The sequence below is a fragment of the Babylonia areolata genome, chromosome 12, assembly GCF_041734735.1.
Source record: "Babylonia areolata isolate BAREFJ2019XMU chromosome 12, ASM4173473v1, whole genome shotgun sequence".
Taxonomy (NCBI): domain Eukaryota; kingdom Metazoa; phylum Mollusca; class Gastropoda; order Neogastropoda; family Buccinidae; genus Babylonia; species Babylonia areolata.
The window spans coordinates 3,337,242-3,343,690 of record NC_134887.1 but is presented as its reverse complement, the minus strand read 5'-3'; the positions used below and the strand labels follow the sequence as shown (position 1 = coordinate 3,343,690).

Sequence of the window (6,449 nt, the reverse complement as noted above, 5' to 3'; positions counted from 1 at the left end):
AAGCAAACCGAAACTCGGCCGTGAATGTGCATGTGTGTGATTCTGTGTCTGTGTGTCTGTGTCTCTCTGTATGTCCGAGTGTGTCTCTCTGTGTGTCTGTATCCCTGTAATTGTTTCCCTGTCCAAAGCGAGCCCGTTTCCTTCCGGTAAACCAAAGTGTAAGTGTATACAATCAGTTGTGTGCTGTACAATGGGTCTATGCTTATGAACAAGAAACGAACTTTAACATTTAGGCCCTGTTCATGCGTGCTCGCACGTCAGTGTGTGTGCGCGCGCGTGTATATTGTGTGTCTGTGTGTGCGTGTGCACGTGGGTGTGTGCATGAGTGCGTACATATGATGTGGTGTCTGCCTAGCAAAGATAGCACTGACACAGGGACGCGTGTTGGCCGGGAAGTGGCAACAGCGGTAATATAAACAGGCCGCCGCGCGCGGCAGTCGGTTCTCCATCTTGCTGGAGGCTGGCAGCGTATATTTCACTGCTGGGCAGTAGTAGAGTGTAGACATTTTCAGAAAAATATTTGATCGTTGTAGTTTGGCAATAAACTGCGATATTTTTGAAATGGGAAAAATTAGCAAGGAGGTTGGAGGTCCCATAAAAAACAACAAAACAAACAAGAACACAGCAGCAAAAACAGTCTCTCTCTCTTTCTCTCTCTCTCTCTGTGGGGGGTCGACGTGACGCAGCGCGAAGCGACAGGGCGACACTTCTGAGAGCTGTGCAAAAATCGTCAATTTTGCTTCAAAATGCCAGTTACTGGGCTTCCAGCGACTGTGGAGAAAACCCTGTCTGCCCTGATGACCGACAATGCGCTGACGAGTTGGAAAGTGGTGGGTGACGGCGACAGCACAGTGGTCGTTTTGCGACTGAAACAAGTTGACACTGAAATGTCAGCAACAATGGCGGACCCCGTCTTGAACCGCTGCACACAGGTACAGTACTTCAGGAGGAAACCGCCCAGTCACATCAGAAGGGACCAGGAAAGAGCCAGGCAGCAGAAAGAAAGGCAGGCAAGTGTCGCAGCTGGTGCTGACTGTGTTGTGAAGGGACAGTACTTTTCTGACAACCATTCCAAACAAGCTGACGTGCTAGACAGAGACACACAACACACACTGACGGTGTGCACGGACCAGAACGACGAGCCAGCAACAGGTGTGTCACAGGTGACAGGCAACGTGAATATTCCTTCACCATCGGACTACGACACCTCTCAGTTTCTTCAGCAGCCAGACAATGACAGTGAGTCAGTAACTGACAGTACAGTGGCTGGGTTCGATGTTGGTGTTGTAAAGAGTTACGTGGCGACATTGACTGACAGATCGACACAAAGACGTTTGAGAGACAGACACAGAAATGTAGCATTTCGAAAGGTTGTTTCTAATAGGTATGATGGTGCAGATGTGCTGTTATGTGAATCAGATGATATTGCACTTGAATATTCGATCAGCACAAATAGTGATGTGGACTGTACCTTCTGGTTTATAAAACAGGACGAACAGAATATGTTAGAGGAAGAACGTGTCATGCTATCCAAAATAAGAAAAGGAAAACGAATCCACAACACACAGCACACTGTCACACAAGCACGTGCAGAACGAGACTTGCAAACTCTTTGTGGCCTGATCCAGTTCCACCTGGGCTGATGTGTTCGCTACTGTGCCTCACCTTGTCAACAGAATCTCTTGTCAGTGACAATATCGATATTGACAATAACGATTGTGTCATGTGATTGTACATTGAAAAAAGAAAACATTGCCATGGTCTCCATGTCTGTGACTTCGCGTCACAATTACTGTGTGTCGTGTCGCATTGCTGAATGGGCTTAACAGCTTAATAGCAATAAAATTCGTTCGTTCGTTCTCTCTCTCTGTATGCCATCACCTTTATCTCGTTTTCTTTCTTTGCCACCCCCCCACCCCCTCCTGTAAATTTTCGTTGCAGTTAACATTTTACAGCTGTGTAACCTTTTTTTTTTCTCTCTCTCCCTCTCTCTTGTCCAGCTGTTTGGAGAAACTTATTAAAACCAAATTAATTTTCAGGCACAACAGCTTTGCCAGCTTAATTAGAGAGACTCCAGGCAGTAGCCCCCAGCTGCATCCATCTATTTTTAGATAATTGATAGCAGCTGGGGCTTGTGCAGACTAGGATGTCGGCCGTGTTTTCCCACCATTTCACCCTATTATGCAGTTGAAACGGCTGTCTAGCCAAGGTCAGTGAATTCGTTTCTGCCGACTTTACCTGCTCCTCCTCCTTTCATCGCGAGTCGAGTCTATTCGGTAGACAAACACAAAGAGAAACAACACACACACAGACACACACACACACCAACGCCAACACGGTCGCGTGACTGTGTCAACATGGCGACTCTCGCGAAGGAGAGGATTCCGTCAAAATAACTGGTTTAACTGTGATCGTTTTTGTTCGTCACTTCAGTTCAGTTACTCAAGGAGGCGTCACTGCGTTCGGACAAATCCATGTACGCTACACCACATCTGATAAGCTTATGCCTGACCAGCAGCGTAACCCAACGCGGCGCTTAGTAAGGGAGTAAAGAAGAAACTGAGAAAAAGGTTTGGGTTTTCAGAAGTGCAGTGTTCTCAGAACTTCCATACGGTCCTTTCTTTAGAGCGGGAACAGACAGTTTCAGTTTCAGTTTCAGTAGCTCAAGGAGGCGTCACTGCGTTCGGACAAATCCATATACGCTACACCACATCTGCCAAGCAGATGCCTGACCAGCAGGGTAACCCAACACGCTTTTTCAGGCCTTGAGAAAAACAACAACAAAATAAATAACTAAATAAATAACTAGATAATAATAATATAATTAACCCTGTTCAGTCTCATGTTTTCAGCCATGCTGACAGATGCCTTCAGAGATGTGGACATAGGCATTGGTATCAGGTACCACACAGATGGCTCACTCTTCAACATCAGGAGGCTTCAAGCAAAAACCAAGGTGAGGACAGACACCGTCAACGACTTCCTGTTTGCTGATGACTGCATGTTTTACATTTATTCGCTTATTTATCACCATTGTTGTCTTATTTATTTATTTATTTATGTTTTATTATTATCATTTTATTAGTATTACTAATATTATTACTACTACCTTTTTCTATATTATAATTAGTATTTATTTATTTATTTATGCAAGCTTATCTATTATTCATTCCCCCGTTGTTGTTTTTTTTTTTTCTCAAGGCCTGACTAAGCGCGTTGGGTTACGCTGCTGGTCAGGCATCTGCTTGGCAGATGTGGTGTAGCGTATATGGTTTTGTCCGAACGCAGTGACGCCTCCTTGAGCTACTGAAACTGAAACTGATGACTGCGCTCTCAACGCTGCCTCCGAAGCTGACATGCAACACAGCATCGACAAGTTCTCTGCTGCCTGTGACAACTTTGGCCTCACAATCAGCACAAAGAAGACTGAGGTGATGCACCAGCCATCTCCAGGAAAGCCTTACGTTGAACCAAACATCATCATCAATGGGCAACGACTGAACGCGGTGGACAAGTTCACATATCTGGGCAGTACACTCTCTCGCACAGTTGTCATCGACGACGAGGTGAATGCCAGACTCGCCAAAGCCAGCACTGCCTTTGGCAGACTCCATAAGAACGTTTGGAACAGGAGAGGCATCACCCTGGAGACAAAGCTCAAAGTATACAAAGCCATAGTTCTCACCACACTGCTCTATGGATGTGAATCATGGACGGTCTACAAACGCCACGCCAAAAAGCTGAACCACTTCCACACCACCAGCCTCAGAAAACTTCTCGGCATAAAGTGGCAAGAGAAGATCCCTGACACAGAGGTGCTCACTCGTGCAAACTTGCGCAGCATCTACACCATCTTGATGCAGGCCCAGCTGCACTGGGCAGGCCATGTAGTTCGCATGCCAGACCACCGGCTCCCCAAGAAACTGCGAACTCCAACATGGCAAGCGCTCCCATGGAGGCCAAAAGAAGCGCTTCAAAGACACTCTGAAAGCTTCTCTGAAGGCCTTTAACATCAGCCACGACACATGGGAGCTGAATGCAATGGACAGACCAAAGTGGCGTTCAGCTGTCCACAAAGGTGCCAAATCCTGTGAGGCCAACAGAATTGCTGCAGCAGAGCAACACAGACAGGCCAGGAAAAGCAGTGCCAGCAAGTCCCCGACAGCCACCACCATCCACTGTCCACACTGCGTCAGAACCTTCTGGGCGCGGATTGGCCTGACCAGTCATCTGCGCACCCACAGAGCCCAACCCACCCACCCCCAGGATGACTAGATGGTCCTCGTCGATCCCGACGGACGAACCACATATGTAGACAGAGGTCCTTAAATGTAGACAGAGGTCCTCACCGAGGTCCTTATAATATGTAGACAGAGGTCCTGAAATGTGGACCAACAGTCTGTCGACATGTGATCCACGACATCGTGAATGAAACAGACGATTGAATGAGTGGCCAAACTGTTTTCAAATGGCAGCTATCAATGGAGCCTGAGTATGATGTACATATCGTTCAAAATTTATTTTGGAAGAAAAATGGCAGAATACCATCAGCCAAAACAGTCATTACCCAGTGATGTGTACAAACCTACTTACAAATTACCCATTCAGACAATGGGATGTACACAGAGTAACTATGTTAAGTGTGTTCAGGTTGCATTTAAAGACACTACTTGTAAGCCCCATTGTTATTTACTGTTTGTCCTGCGACAGGGGACCACTGACCATCTCCCTCGGACCAGCAAATAGTCTACGTACTACGTACGCATACAAATGTAACCGGTGGCCTTCCTTCAGCTGGCCATACAAAAGCATCTTCGGGATCCTGCTGTCTGTCACATATTCTGGTGATTATAGACATTTTGTTAAGTATTAGGAGTTTGGGTTGATTATTGTCCTGTCACATATGCTGGTGATTGGAGACATTTTGTCGTATCAGGAGAAGTAATTTTATTTGATGTCCTGTCACATATACTGATCATTGTACTTTTTTTTAATTAATTTTTTTAAGTATCAATTTTCACATTTGAATGTTGTGTGATTGTAGACTTTCTTGTGCGTTGAAATATCTATTTTCACATTTGAATGCTGTGTAACTGTAGACATTTTTTTGGTTAAAGTGACCATTTTCACATTTGAATGGTTTGTGATTGTAGACAGTTGTTTGTGTTGAAATATCAATTTTCACATTTGAATGAGACATTTTTTTTAATTCAAGTTTTCACAGTTTAATGTTTCCATTGAAAGATGAATGACACAGTAACAAGTAGAGTAAGGGGCGTTGTATGGTTTCTTGGGGGACACATAGTAAACTTGGGAAGGAAGGAAAGACAAATATTTCAAATAAAGATTAGTACTGTTAACTCACTCAGTACGGCCAGTCCTCTCTTCTCCTCTACACAGACCCCTCGGATGTCCAGTGGGTGTCTGAATGACCCAACCTTTAGCTTCTGTCGTCAGAATTGTGGTATTCTTTGTCAACAACATTCACGTCTTCAGTATAAGAGCCTTCCGCTTGCAATATTTTGATGATGGTAATTGGGGTGAAACGCTGTTAACGTCGTCTCTTTCGCCGTTCGTATTAGGAGTTTGGAGAGAGTTAAAGAAAATTAGTTAATAGATTTCGCAAAAGGAAAGCCGTGAACTGAACAAGAGAAACAACTGACAATGAAAGTAAAACTTAAAAAAACAAACAAAAAAACATCAGCATTCCCACTGACTTGTGAAGACACGCTTTCGTTCAAGTAAGACTTCAACAACTTGCAGTAAAAATATGTTTAACTGTAACTTCTCTAAACCAGATGAAAATTAATTCGGTGTGAATGTGATCTTGGACACTATTATCATTATATTATCATCATCATTATTATTATTAAAAAGGAGGAGGTAGATGATAATGATTATGACACTGATACATATACTACAATACCAATGATAATGATAACAATGATTGTTTTTAAAAAGAAGTAATAATGATAATAATAATATAATATGAAGTAGTAGTAGTAGTGGTAGTAGTAGTAGTGGTGGTAGTTGTCATCGTAATAGCAGCAGCTGTTGTAGAGGTACCGGTAGAAGTTGTCGTAAATATGTTATTCATATCTATAGCACTGAGTTGTGAACGTGGAGACATATCAAACTGCTATCACTGCCAACTTTCACACACCTGCATACCTCTGAAACAATGGGGCGAAAGACTAAACTGACAACTGCATATAGACTGAAGGCTGCAGGAATAGTAATGATATAAAGTAAAATACGTGAAATCGAAATGACGTAAGAGCAAATGACGCTACAGTGAAATGGCGTGAGAGCAAAATGACGTGAAAGTAAATTGACGCCTTTGTGAAAGGACATGAGAGTAAAATGACTTCATCTTCTGCAACACACATTGATACTGACAAAACTATTTGCTCACCTGTCGAGAAATAAACAAAACCAACACGTCAGAA

The 6,449-nt window shown here is 43.7% G+C and overlaps 1 long non-coding RNA gene across 1 annotated transcript; it reads left to right on the top strand.

Annotated features, from left to right (window-relative positions):
• The first annotated feature begins 2,145 nt into the window (after positions 1–2,145).
• Positions 2,146–6,449, top strand: LOC143288322 (uncharacterized). Its single transcript, XR_013056080.1, has 3 exons — positions 2,146–2,209; positions 2,853–2,956; positions 4,711–6,449. It is a non-coding gene; the product is annotated as an uncharacterized LOC143288322 (long non-coding RNA).